The sequence below is a fragment of the Salvelinus namaycush genome, chromosome 2 (assembly GCF_016432855.1).
Source record: "Salvelinus namaycush isolate Seneca chromosome 2, SaNama_1.0, whole genome shotgun sequence".
NCBI lineage: Eukaryota > Metazoa > Chordata > Actinopteri > Salmoniformes > Salmonidae > Salvelinus > Salvelinus namaycush.
Genome location: NC_052308.1, coordinates 4,294,429 through 4,309,608, shown reverse-complemented (window position 1 = coordinate 4,309,608; position 15,180 = coordinate 4,294,429). Strand labels below are relative to the sequence as shown.

The window sequence follows — 15,180 nt, the reverse complement described above, 5'->3', positions numbered from 1 at the left end:
TTTTGTTTTAGATTCAATCTCTCACAGTTGCAGTGTACCTATGATAAAAATTACAGACCTCTACATGCTTTGTAAGTAGGAAAACCTGCAAAATCGGCAGTGAATCAAATACTTGTTCTCCCCACTGTACATTGCTAGCTACCATGACAAAGACCAAAGCCGGCGGGAGTACCGTTGAGGACAGTGGTGTCTCTCTATCACACGTGAAGGATCTTTTAAACGAACAAAAAGAGACCTAGAAGCAGTTGTTACAACAACAAGAAAATAGTTTCAAGTGTTTTGTCCAAATACTGGTGGATTCTACTAATAAAATAATGGACGACCTGACCAGAGAGGTCCAGGACCTGAAGAACAGTCTGCAGTTCTCCCAGGGTCAGCTCAACGAGTTGAAACAGGAGAACAGAGAGGTCCAGGACCTGAAGAACAGTTTGCAGTTCTCCCAGGGTCAGCTCAATGAGTTGAAACAGGAGAACAGCAAGATGACAGCAATCTGTAAGTAATTGAGAGAGCACATCAGTTCTGTGTGTGAATCCATGATAACAATGACAGATAAATTAGACTATCTCGAAGGACAAGGCAAAACAACATGGTTGTGGGCAGAATTGCAAGAATCTCCACATGAGACCTGCTAGAAAACCCACCACCAGCCCAGGTGACAGGCCCAGGCCGATAGTGGTCAAGTTCCTGAGGTTCAAGGACAATGTAGCTGTTCTGGAAAGAGCCAAGAACTTGAGAGGAACGTACATCTTCCTCAACGAGGACTATCCTGAAGCTGTGCGCTAGAAGAAAAAAGAACTGATCCCAGCCATGAAAGTTACCAGAGCCCGTGGGGACATTGCGTACATCCGCTATGACAGGCTCATTGTCCACCCTCCCTCCCAGAAGCCTGGAAGGGATGAGAAAGCCAAGCCTATGCGTTCGTAGCTTCAACCCCGCAGTACACACACACACCAATTGATTCATGGACTGCTGTATGTTCTTTTTTTCTCTTGCTTTCTCTGCTCGTTTCCATATTATGTCTATCTCTGATCAGCTACCCAGGAAAGGGCTGAAAACAGCCCATATTAATATATGGAGCCTTAGAAATAAGGTTCATGAAATCAATAACTTGCTGACGTCAGATAACATTCATATATTAGCCATTTCTGAGACTCACTTAGATCATTAACATGATGATACATCAGTAGCAATACAAGGATATAACATTTATACACAGTAAATTTATCTGAGTCAATTGTACTCAAATTGAATACAATTATACTCTACCAAAGATAACATTTGGTCCCAATCTAAATAGAGTAAAAAGTACTCTTGTTGCAGAGTTCAATTTTCAGAGTTATTTCTACTCCATTCAGTGTTTATATTTAACTCTACAAACTGTAGTTTACTCTATTTAGATTGGAAACAACTCTACTGCCAATTCACTCAATATAGATTAGAATAGTATCAGTCAAGGATAGCATTTGAACAACTAACTTAAAGTCAATAAATCAGAAGTAAATATTTAACAAAGCACTTTATTCTTAAATGTAAGACATTTGCAATACATACATCAAAATACTGATAAATAAAATAAAATTGTGGACTGAAATGAAATGTTGGCCTCTGTTCACTTTTAATACATGTACAATCGTGGCCAAAAGTTTTGAGAATGACACAAATATAAATTTTCACAAAGTCTGCTGCCTCAGTTTGCATGATGGCAATTTGCATATACTCCAGAATGTTATGAAGAGTGATCAGATGAATAGCAATTAATTGCAAAGTCCCTCTTTGCCATGCAAATTAACTGAATCCCCCAAAAAACATTTCCACTGCATTTCAGCCCTGCCACAAAAGGACCAGCTGACATCATGTCAGTGATTCTCTCGTTAACACAGGTGTGAGTGTTGACGAGGACGAGGCTGAAGATCACTCTGTCATGCTGATTGAGTTCACATAACAGACTGGAAGCTTCAAAAGGAGGGTGGTGCTTGGAATCATTGTTCTTCCTCTGTCAACCATGATTACCTGCAAGGAAACACGTGCCGTCATCATTGCTTTGCACAAAAAGGGCTTCACATGCAAGGATATTGCTGCCAGTAAGATTGCACCTAAATCAACCATTTATCGGATCATCAAGGACTTCAAGGAGAGCGGTTCAATTGTTGTGAAGAAGGCTTCAGGGCGCCCAAGAAAGTCCAGCAAGCACCAGGACCGTCTCCTAAAGTTGATTCAGCTGCGGGATCGGGGCACCACCAGTACAGAGCTTGCTCAGGAATGGCAGCAGGCAGGTGTGAGTGCATCTGCACGCACAGTGAGACGAAGACTTTTGGAGGATGGCCTGGTGTCAAGAAGGGCAGCAAAGAAGCCACTTCTCTCCAGGAAAAATATCAGGAACAGACTGATATTCTGTAAAAGGTACAGGGATTGGACTGATGAGGACTGGGGTAAAGTCATTTTCTCTGATGAATCCCCTTTCCGATTGTTTGGGGCATCCGGAAAAAAGCTTTTCCGTAGAAGACAAGGTGATCCCTACCATCAGTCCTGTGTCATGCCAACAGTAAAGCATCCTGAGACCATTAATGTGTGGGGTTGGTTCTCAGCCAAGGGAGTGGGCAAACTCAAAATTTTTACCTAAGAACACAGCCATGAGTAAAGAATGGTACCAACATTCTGTACATAAAAAAGCTTGATATTGCAATTCAATACATCTAACAATGACATGGAGGATTTTGTGAAACTGGCATCTCACATATCAAAAACACGGATGATAAAATAGTGGCCTCTACAATGACATTTTGGCATCTGTCCCCCTTGTTACAAGTAAAAAAAACTCTTCACCTTCTCCAAAAAGCCAATATTGCAATACAATACATCTTGGTTTTAAAGAGCTTACTATGCAGTTTTTAGAGTCACGGGAAACAGTATGGGACAATAAACAAACTTGAATCATCACAACTGTAAGACATCTAAAAATAACATCTATATATCAAATGCTTTGTGACAGAAAAGCTCTAACATCAACTACGTAAGGTTCCTCTGTTGTACAGCCAACTCTATCTGCATCATCTCATCAATCATTATATCTCATCAAGACATATTGTTTGTAGAGCAACAGTAACCAACAGTAACCAACAGTAACCAACAGTAACCAACAGTAACCAACAGTAACCTCTCATCTTTAACAACAACGTGGTGGATTTTCTGAAAAACGACCATCTCACAATGGACTTTAAGACAAACAACTAAACCTGAATGATACATATTTCCATGGTGTTTGGCCCATTTAAAACCGTGGTGTCGTTTGGTACCTGAAGAGTCTCAGCCATCTTACAGCCCCAGTCCACCACATTTAAAGATAACATTTTACATGGACCGATCATGACTCTGTTGGTGTCAAATGTCTGCCAACTGTATGTTATTTGACTTTGGTGGGGGGGTTTTCACCAATGTTTTAGTTACATTTTAAGCTTTTTAATTGTTTTTTAAAGAAATTATGCTTTGCTTCATAGCGCATGCACCAGCTATGCAAAACTGGTCCAATGTTAAGCATACATGTGGGGTAATGCACCAGAAAATCTTCGGTAGCAGCCTCTTTTTTTGGAAACAATTACTTGAATAACCTGCTCTTAAGTGTTTAAAAAAAATGTAATACCCTTTGATATCATTGGAGAAAATAAAATGTTTACTATCTGAAGCAACAGCTACAGTAAATACCAGTGTAAATCATTTGGACAAACTAAGTCTCCAATGATAAGTGGTAGATTGCGAAGTAAACACCAGGACTGGATAGCATTTAACCCCAAGTCATTAGAGTCCTTTCCTAACTTCACTGCCGGAGGTTTGTTATTTTGCTCCATGTAACCATAGTTACAGCTCTTTATTCTCCTGTCTATTTCATTTGATGTTGTGTACTTGTCTATCAAGTGCAGTATTAGCAGTTTCATTTCATATCGTGCCACTCCCTCCAAGATATCACGCATAATATCGACAGAGAAGTTTTCACATGTATTGAAGTACTGCAAGGAGTTTAGAATGCAAGAATGTTTAACACCCATTCACAGAGGGAAGACTGGGATTTGTTGTAATGGCTTTCGTCGGTAGAAGGAGAGGAGGACCAAAGCGCAGCGTGGTGCGTATCCATAATTTATTAGAATACTTTTTCAATACGAACAAAAACAATAAACAGACGAAAACCAACGAAGCTACAGTCCTGAACTAGTGACCATAGAACACATGAACGCACGAACAGGAACAATCACCCACAAACCAACAGTGAAAACAGGCTACCTTAATATGGTTCCCAATCAGAGACAACGTAAAACACCTGCCTCTGATTGAGAACCATATCAGGCCAAATGACAACCTAAACATAGAAACACATAACATAGACTACACCCACCCAGCTCACGTCCTGACCAACTAAACAAAGACTAAACAAAGGAAATAAGGTCAGGAACGTGACATTTGTCTCCTTTTTTTGGGCGGTGTTCTGCATGAAGTGCTCGAGTTCGCATAACTATCTCGGGTGAATCTTCATCAAAGTCAGTCTGAAAGTCCTCTTTCTCAGCAAGACGAAAGCCTGCAACAATATCTGGCACTGAATGATTCAACAACACCAAAATAAACAGTGAAGACTAAGGTTGTCACCTGTAACTTGGACAATAGTTTCATACACTGGTTGATCATACAAGGGGACCATAATTCCATCCTTCTCAAGTACTTTAATATCCTGCACAATTGGATCAAGTATTTTAGAAAAGCCGTATGTTTTAACGTCTTGGGCATGAAATAAACCAACCAAATGAATATTAAGCAGAAATGAGTTGAACTTTGGAGGAAAAATTCCGTAAGGTGAAATAGATTGCTCCTAATTTATGTATAATCCCCGTTTTGATCCAAGAGGATTTGCAGTTTCACAATCATCATAGAAAAGCTGTATCTGAATTGCTTCTGTTCTGAAAATAGAGGCTCTTGGAACAGATCTCCATCACATCAGTCATAAAGCTTTCTTGAACTGGAATCAGTCTGCATCATCTCCTTCATATCAGGGTGTTTGTAAATAAACTAATGTTTTCAAAATTGGGATGTAAACAAATTTATCAGTAACAACAATTTGATCATAGCCTCCAGTAGTCTGATTGTGTTGTGTATCAAATCTTGTACCAAGAACATATTCAACTGGGTCTACCCTTCCCCACTTTTCTGTAAAATACTGCCTTCTCTTACTTTCATAATTTAATACACCAAAAGGATTTTACATTTTTTCAAAACACTGATCAATTTTACACTCAATGTCACATTTTAATAGGCTCCTGTATAGACAGACACATCTTCACAGCTTCTTTAGCTTGAATATGAATATCATCAACTATCTCTTCCATGGAAAATGACCAAAGAGTTAATGGTTGTTTCACCTACATCTGCCACTTTAAGTCCAGCTATGGTTGCAGGGCAGCTGTCTACAAGACTCTTATTGACAAAGACTGAGTCAGAAAGGGAACTTGTTGATGGCAAGTCATCAAAATGACTTACTGCTACATATTCAGCTGTAGAGGGGCCTTCACCAAGATCAGAACAAGGTTCATGTGCTTTATAAAGATGCTTTCTGAACACAGAAAAAGTGCCATAAACTGATGAACAACCGTGGACCAACTTCAAGTGTTTTGTCAAGGAATTAGCATTTCTCTGGATGCTTTTGCAAGCGTAACACAACATTTTAGATGAATGATATAAAGAAGTTTGTGTGTGAAATGAAAAATGTTATTTTCTATGCTGTGTTTTTAACCCTTTGCAACTTAAAAACTTTTAGTAACTCAATGCAGCATCCGAGACCTCAACTCTGCAACCCTAGGATTAACCTTAGTGGTATCAACATCAATTTCATGAGTTGTGGTTTGCAAGAAGTTGTACACATTTACCAGATCCTGGTTGTACGGGGCACCACGAAAGACAAAATGAGCGTTGAAAAGCTCATCAAAACAGGCAAGAGAGTCTGGTGACTTGACTTACAAGGTATTGCATGTTTGTCAATCACAATGAAGTACTTGTGAATCCCTCTGGGTCCGACACAAGCAGATCGGGTTGAAGGCTTTCCGTGACGCTCTCCAGATGCCCCTGGATGCTGGATATAAAAAACAAGGCTAGGAAACTCTGCAAGGAGGGCCATACAGTTATGGCATCAGATGAAAAGTGGGATTTATTTGACTCAAACTAAATTAATACTAAAAGAATAAGAGACTAAGAAACACTTGCTTATACAGTCGTTCACATACAATTATTCTCTGGTCATGTGTCAGGAATTTTTTATTTTTATTTCACCTTTATTTAACCAGGTAGGCAAGTTGAGATCAATTTCTCATTTACAATTGCGACCTGGCCAAGAATAAAGGAGTAATTTAAAAAAAGGAACACAATAAACTTTTAAAACAGCAATGAAATTGTTGATGTCATTTATCACTCAATCTTCAAGTTTGGCATTTGTTTAAACTGGACATTTGCAGTAGTTTCATGAGCGAGACGATTATCCTTAGCTGTCTTTCAAGTAGCAGGACTCTGCTGCAATATAATGGTGCCGTCGGAGACCCCGTCATTGTCTCCATTGTATTTTGATAAGGAGCTGCTTGCAGATGAGCTCAACGAATCTAGCAATCATGTTAACTGGTGTGATTAACACTGTAATTATTACACAATTTAGGTGGAAACATCCATTATTATGATTGGAGGACTTTTGTTAATGACAAGCGGAATGCAAAAAATGTAACATCTTGAAATGATTAGAACCCCTAACTGTTCTAAAAGGGGTGGGAGAGGTGAGCACAGAAACAAAAATCATTTTAAAATATCAAAATGAGAAAAGAAATCAGCAGATATATCTGCTTGTCTCACATATTCAGAACATGAAGCTCTTAGCTAATAAGCAACTCACCATCAGGATTTGGGTCTTGGGGTAAACAAATCTCCAGCACACCAAGGCCTTGTTTCTTTAGAAGAAACTCAAACATTAACTTCAGTCTTCGATTCATCATAGACCTTTAAGTCCAAGGTTGGAATGTCAAATGTATTGTGTGACCTCCAAAACTGTGAAGACAAAATAAGCACAACCTTATTGATTAGATATGTTTAGTATTTTTTTGTTGAGAAAAACCAGAACAGAAGACAGAAATCGAGAGGTCATCTTTTACGTGAACATCGTAACCCCAAAACTGACTTGGTACTCCTTTCCACGTCAAATCCAATTATATGCAGCCTGTCGACTACTGCCACGTACTATATTATTATAACAGCAGTCTGAGTATTATAGCAATACACCAGAAAGCTATCAACACTGAGATTGTAGCAGCATACACATTTTAGTATCACTTATTCTTTAAAACCATTAATGACCGATAAAGACAATGAGCGCAGCTACAGATGAGCATAATTAGACAATGAGCGCAGCTACAGATGAGCATAATTAGACAATGAGCGCAGCTACAGATGAGCATAATTAGCCAATGAGCGCAGCTACAGATGAGCATAATTAGCCAATGAGCGCAGCTACAGATGAGCATAATTAGCCAATGAGCGCAGCTACAGATGAGCATAATTAGACAATGAGCGCAGCTACAGATGAGCATAATTAGCCAATGAGCGCAGCTACAGATGAGCATAATTAGACAATGAGCGCAGCTACAGATGAGCATAATTAGACAACTCCCGAAAACATAAACCAATTTTTGACTGATCTGTGATTTGGGGAGCCGCAATTTTCCTTTGTATTCGTTATCAGCAAGGAAATCGGAAATCAATTTGACAGTAAATATAAAGTAAGTCTATTGACAGTGTGTCAGTATAAGTATGTTGTTCCATAGGATATTGTGTGAAATTTGAAACTTTTACTTACCACAATCCAAAAAAGGATTTGAAGGTCAGTTGCCCCTCATACTTCTGACAATCCCTGTACTTCACACGTACAGCCTGCATCCTTGATGACGAGAGAAAGTCGCATTAACGTAAATATGCACAAATTACAAGAGAGCAGTGCTCTGTTCAGAGTAAAACACACGCGTTGCATCGACCTGCCTGCCGCTAAATACGGTCTACAAACAGCTCTCTTTTCAGAGTAAAACGCGCGTTTCTTACCGACCAAACAGCAGCTAAAAACCGTCAACCGGTAACTGCTCTACAGTTCATAGTAAAACCTACGTGTTGCACCCACCAAACTGCGCTAAAACTGTCTATCAGCTCTACAGTTCATAGTAAAACCTACGTGTTGCACCCACCAAACTGCGCTAAAACTGTCTAATAGCTCTAAACTTGAGTGAAACGCACAACTAGCACAGCCCAACTGCCGCTAACTGTCTGCTAACAGCTCGCTTTTCAGAGTGAAACACAGTCCGCTAGCTACTGATAATACCGCTTTGTTGAAAATGTAAAACAGGGTGATGCATGTGATCCTCTGAGCGTACATACTGTCCGTAAAACACTAAAAGTGGTATAACTTAATGTTACTGTAGCTAGCTAGTTAATTAGCTCTAGCTAGATGCTGACATTAGCATCTATGTAAATCGCGCAGTAACAGTAAGCCTACACTACAATGCTAGCTAGCTGTAATGTTGCTGAACAGTTTTAATTTGCACACAAATTTAACCAATAACAGTGAACTTAACCGGAATTCTAATTTAAGTTTAGAAATGAAGAAGTTCTGTGAATCGACGGATCCACGCTCTCGATCTGTCCACTCTTTTCATTCACGAGACACTTGCAAATGGACAAAGGCGGCAAAATCTAAATTTAAAACCAACATTAGTGGGCGTGGTCATGCTATTTTACTCCAATAGAATTTAATCTGTATTTTTTTCGCCCACTCTAGCGGCCGCAGATAATAATTACACTCTAAAATGATTTAATTTCACTACTTGAGAGGAAAATAATTTTATCTCCAGAAAAAACACTCTCCAGTTTTTACTGTTTAGAAGAGACAGAAATGCTTATGGTGGAGGAGTTGCCTGTATATATATATTCAGAGCCACATCTCTGTAACGCTTAGATAAGATCTTATGTCAAGTGTTATTGAAGTGTTGTGGTTGCAGGTTCACTTGGAACATCTAAAGCCTTTTCTTTTGGGGTGTTGCTATAGACCACCAAGTGCTAACAGTCAGTATCTAAATAATGTGTGTGAAATGCTTGATGGTGTATGTGACGTAAACAGTCTACTTTCTTGTCGGCCTGAATATTGACTGGTTTTCATCAAGCTGTCTGCTCAAGAGGAAGCTTCTTACTGAAACCAGTGCCTGTAATCTGGTTCAGGTTATTAATCAACCTATCAGGGTGTTTACAAACACTATAGGAACAAGATTATCCACATGTATTGATAACATCTTTACTAATAATGTAGAACTTTGTTCTAAAGCTGTATCTGTACCCATTGGATGCAGTGATCACAATATAGTGGCTATATCCAGGAAAGCCTAAGTTCCAACAGCTGGGCCTAAAATTGTGTACAAGAGATCATACAACATTTTTTGCTGTGACTCTTGTGGATGATGTTATGTGTTGGTCTGATGTGATTAATGAGGAGCATCCAGACGCTGCACTTGATGAATTTATGAAATTGCTTCTTCCAATTATTGATAACATGCACCTGTTAAGAATCTGACTGTTAGAACGGTTAAGTCTCCATGGATTGATGAGGATTTGAAAAACTGTATGGTTGAAAGAGATGGGGCAAAAGGAGTGGCTAATAAGTCTGGCTGCACATCTGATTGGCTGACTTACTGCAAATTGAGAAATGATGTGACTAAACTCAACAAAAAGAAGAAGAAACTTTACTATGAAGCCAAGATCAATGATATAAAGAATGATGGATTTTTTGGGGGGGGAGTACTTCAAATGAAATTATGGGCAGAAAGACAAATTCAACTCCATCTTTTCATTGAATCAGATGGCTCATTCATCACAAAACCATTTGATGTTGTCAATTATTTTAATGATTATTTCATTGGCAAAGTGGGCAAACTTAGGCAGGAAATGCCTAGGACAAACAGTGGACAATTATATTTATGCATAAAAAAAAAATAATGAAAGAAAAGCAGTGCAAGTTTGAATTTTGTAAAGTTAGTGAGGGAAAGGTGGAAAAATTGTTAACGATCAATAATGACAAACCTCCTGGCATTAACAACCAAGATGGAAAGCTACTGAGGATGGTAGCTGACTCTATAGCCACACCTTCCTGTCATATCTTTAATCTGAGTCTTTGTCCGCACGCCTGGAGGGAAGCCAAAGTCATTCCGCTACTCAAGAGTGGTAAAGCGGTCTTTTACTGGTTCTAACAGCAGACCTATCAGCTCGCTGCCAGCTCTTAGCAAACTGTTTGACCAAACAAATTAACAGCAGACTTTCAGCATGCTTATAGAGAAGGACACTCAACATGTACTGCACTGACACAAATGACTGATGATTGGTTGAAAGAAATTGATAATAAGAATGTGGGAGCTGTACCTGTTAGATTTCAGTGCAGCCTTTGATATTATTGACCATAACCTGTTGTTGAGAAAAAAACTTAAGTGCGTAATGGCTTTTCAACCTCTAACATGTGGTGGATTCAGAGATACAGTAGGTATCCATCTTGGGTGAGGGCAGTGTGGAGAGCAATTGACATTGCGGCATCTATGCATCTGTTGGTGCAGTATGCAAATTGGTGTGGGTCTAGAGTGTCTGGGATGGTGGAGTTGATGTGTGCAATGACCAGCCTCTCAAAGCACTTTGAGTGAGTGATACAGGGCAGTAATTATTGTGGCATTAAAGTCTTAGAGTTCTTGGGAGCAGGAAATGATGGTGGTCAATTTAAGACGAGAGGATTACAGACTGGGACAATTAATGAGGAGAGGTTAAAAATGATTGTGAATATGCCCTGCCTGCTGTTCTGAGTGGCCTTGCGAGTGTTGACCTGATTAAAGACCTTACTGACGAGATCACTGGTTCGGCGGGGGCCCTCACGCACAGCACGATGCTATTATTGTCGAAGTGGGCATAAAATTAACTTCATTTGTCTGGTGGAGAGGCATCGTTGGCAGATCACAGCTGGACATATAGATACAGAATCAAGATAATAACATATGTCCTGAATATTGAATAACCAACAGACGGACTGTTCACATTCTAATTGCTATTTTGTTTTTTTATAACACTACTGCCATCTTGTACATATCGTTAACAATCCACAGTTGCATCCAATATTTAGAAGAATATAAACCAAATATGCAAATACATTCCTGACAGTCATTCCTTAAATATGTAAGTGAGACCTCTCATAACCTGTCCAACACAGTGACAGAGAAGAGAGACCTCTCGTAGCCTGTCCAACACAGTGACAGACAGGGAGACCTCTCGTAGCCTGTCCAACACAGTGTCGTGTCTTTGGATATGCCGGATTAAGTGATATGACATGCTATTCTATAAAATCATTTCTCTGTAATTAATATTACCTGATTAAACTAATCATGTAAATGTAATTAACTAGAAAGTCGGGGCACCACGAAATAATGTTTATAGAGCTGTTATCTTCCGAATAAACTCTTAAAGACCTGGTCATCTTTTACATCAATAGCAGTCAATATTTAATCGTCACCTTGTTTAGTCTCATCTGAAAGTTGTAAATTCTTGGTTATCTTCACGAACCCTGGCTAACAAGTTGAATCAGCAATACAACATTTGGCTTAATTATTTATTTACTAAATAATCACACAGAATTACATCTACACATTGTATCATACATCGATTACAAATTATGTCATAAAGGAAAACGTCCCTAGCGGACGGAACAGATATGACGGCTGGTTATACAAAGAAAGGGGGTTGGGTTTTGAATGAAAGAGCGGGAAGACTGAGTAACAAAGGGAGAAGCTATGCTATCGTAAATACAGTATCTTATGCATTCTAAATAACCGCCCATTTGAAAAAGGAAAATGCAATAAATATTTACTCTGAGCTGCGCTTTGGTAGATTGGTCGTAGACAGAAGGCAGGGTGGTCCAGCATGGATCTCTGGTCCTCTGAAAAATGTCTAGTGGTGAACTGGAGCGTGGTAGAATGGATACTCTGTCTGTCCTCTCCTAGCACACGTTTAGCGGGCGGAGAGGGTAGCACTTCTTTAGTGAATAAGAGTTCAAAGTTCATACCAAGTTGCCAGACTTTTAAACTCATGCTATAATCTGGCTGGTATAGTCGAAATTCATTAGGTCGTCACCTTCACGTTGAGATTCGATGCTAATTTCGTTAGGTTCTTGTCGTTCAACCAGAGCTCATGCTGAGGGAGGGAGGGGGGAAGGGAGAGAGGGAGGGGAGAGAGGGGAGTGGAGGGAGGGGATGTCTTACCACCATGGGACATGGTCTCTCTCCCTCCGTGTTAGATCCTACCACCATGGGACATGGTCTCTCTCCCTCCGTGTTTGGTCCTACCACCATGGGACATGGTCTCTCTCCCTCCGTGTTAGATCCTACCACCATGGGACATGGTCTCTCTCCCTCCGTGTTAGATCCTACCACCATGGGACATGGTCTCTCTCCCTCCGTGTTTGGTCCTACCACCATGGGACATGGTCTCTCTCCCTCCGTGTTAGATCCTACCACCATGGGACACGGTCTCTCTCCCTCCGTGTTAAGTCCTACCACCATGGGACATGGTCTCTCTCCCTCCGTGTTAGATCCTACCACCATGGGACATGGTCTCTCTCCCTCCGTGTTAGATCCTACCACCATGGGACATGGTCTCTCTCCCTCCGTGTTAGATCCTACCACCATGGGACATGGTCTCTCTCCCTCTGTGTTAGATCCTACCACCATGGGACATGGTCTCTCTCCCTCCGTGTTTGGTCCTACCACCATGGGACATGGTCTCTCTCCCTCCGTGTTAGATCCTACCACCATGGGACACGGTCTCTCTCCCTCCGTGTTAAGTCCTACCACCATGGGACATGGTCTCTCTCCCTCCGTGTTAGATCCTACCACCATGGGACATGGTCTCTCTCCCTCCGTGTTAGATCCTACCACCATGGGACATGGTCTCTCTCCCTCCGTGTTTGGTCCTACCACCATGGGACATGGTCTCTCTCCCTCCGTGTTAGATCCTACCAACATGGGACACGGTCTCTCTCCCTCCGTGTTAAGTCCTACCACCATGGGACATGGTCTCTCTCCCTCCGTGTTAGATCCTACCACCATGGGACATGGTCTCTCTCCCTCCGTGTTTGGTCCTACCACCATGGGGCATGGTCTCTCTCCCTCCGTGTTTGGTCCTACCACCATGGGACATGGTCTCTCTCCCTCCGTGTTTGGTCCTACCACCATGGGACACGGTCTCTCTCCATCCGTGTTAGGTCCAACCACCATGGGACATGGTCTCTCTTCCTTCGTGTTAGATCCTACCACCATGGGACATGGTCTCTATCCCTCTGTGATAGGTCCTACCACCATGGGACATGGTCTCTCTCCCTCCGTGTTCGGTCCTACCACCATGGGACATGGTCTCTCTCCCTCCGTGTTAGGTCATACCAACATGGGACATGGTCTCTCTCCCTCCGTGTTTGGTCCTACCACCATGGGACATGGTCTCTCTTCCTCCGTGTTTGGTCCTACCACCATGGGACATGGTCTCTCTTCCTCCGTGTTAGGTCCTACACCGTGGGACATGGAGGAGTCATTTATGCTGGTCATTTATGAACATTTGAACATCTTGGCCATGTTCTGTTATGATCTCCACCCGGCAAAGCCAGAAGAGGACTGGCCACCCCTCATAGCCTGGTTCCTCTCTAGGTTTCTTCCTAGGTTTTGGCCTTTCTAGGGAGTTTTTCCTAGCTACCGTGCTTCTACACCTGCATTGCTTGCTGTTTGGGGTTTTAGGCTGGGTTTCTGTACAGCACTTTGAGATATCAGCTGATGTACGAAGGGCTATATAAATAAATTTGATTTGATTTTGAGAGAGGAAGAGGAGGGGAGGGGAGATGGAGAGGGAGAAAGGTGAGTGGTATAGAGGAGGTGGAGGAGAGAGGGAGCGGTGGAGTGGTATAGAGGAGGGGAGGGGAGAGGGAGAAAGAGGAGTGGTATAGAGGAGTGGAGGAGATGAGGGGGAGAGGATGGGAGACCTGTATAAGAGGCAGTAGATATTGCTGTTAATGAACGTATACTCTATGTGGTGAGAAACACTCTGACCCCTATAGACAGCAAGACTAAAGAGAGAAGAAGGTGGGTGGAGGTGTGTAGGGGGGATACATGTACTGATTGGACCCACTAGTGTGAGGAGGGGAGGAAAACCATTAAATATAAACCGTTCAATATCTATAGGCTATACTAGGACACAACGATCCGCTGGTGTGATAGGGAAACATTAATTCATGTATTTATTTAGTTTGTAAATGTATCAGAATAATGCATTTAGGGCTGCTTTCCTGGACACCGAATTAGCCTAGTCCTGCACTAAGCAGTTGCCAGCAATTTAATTTGAGAATCTCTATTAGGCATTCATTATAGTCTAGCCACTAAGATTAATCTGTGTCTGGGAACCCGACACTAACTATCTACCTATGTCTCACTTTGGTCCCGCTTTAAATGAAGTACAGCTTATAAAGCCTTCATAAAAACCACATGAATGTGTTATAACTGTATGTCACGCTTTATAAAGGTTTCATAAATGTGGCTTAACGGTGTGACATCACCATCAATGTCAAATGTGACATAAACCTGTGCTTTATAAAGTGCTTAAATAAAGGCCTTATAAATCATATTAAATTGAGATTTTACAAAGCATTTATAACCTGAATCTTGGTAGAGCATTGCAATGCAAGGATAGTGGGTTCGATTCCCGGGACCACCCATAAATAAAAATGGATTCACGCATGACTAAGTTGCTTTGGATAAAAGTGTCTAAATGGCAAAATGGTATATATTCTATTACTCTTTCCCTCTTGGGTGCATAGTCAATATTGGACCTGACCTCAACCTTCTCCCACAATGCTGTGCTGCAGAATGACACACTCTAATGCGCAGTCACGCACAACAAAAAACATTGGGCTTTTTAAAAATCCATTTTTTTTTTTTTTTTTTTTTTTTCAAATTCCATTAATATATATATTTTTTTTCCCCAAATGTTACTGGTTTCCCCGTATTTTCTCACACTTTTTTTAAAATAGAAAAACAACCAAATGTGTGACTCGTTTCAGGA

At 41.0% G+C, this 15,180-nt stretch overlaps 1 long non-coding RNA gene across 1 annotated transcript in view; it reads right to left on the bottom strand.

Annotated features, from left to right (window-relative positions):
* Nucleotides 1–6,916: 6,916 nt before the first annotated feature.
* LOC120024001 overlaps nt 6,917–15,180 on the bottom strand; it is a 29,257-nt gene continuing 20,993 nt past the window's right edge. The window contains exons 3-4 of the long non-coding RNA XR_005472797.1: nt 7,868–7,948; nt 6,917–7,062 (exon numbers count right to left, since the gene is read on the bottom strand). This is a non-coding gene — a long non-coding RNA (uncharacterized LOC120024001). The remainder of the gene's footprint in view (nt 7,063–7,867; nt 7,949–15,180) is intronic.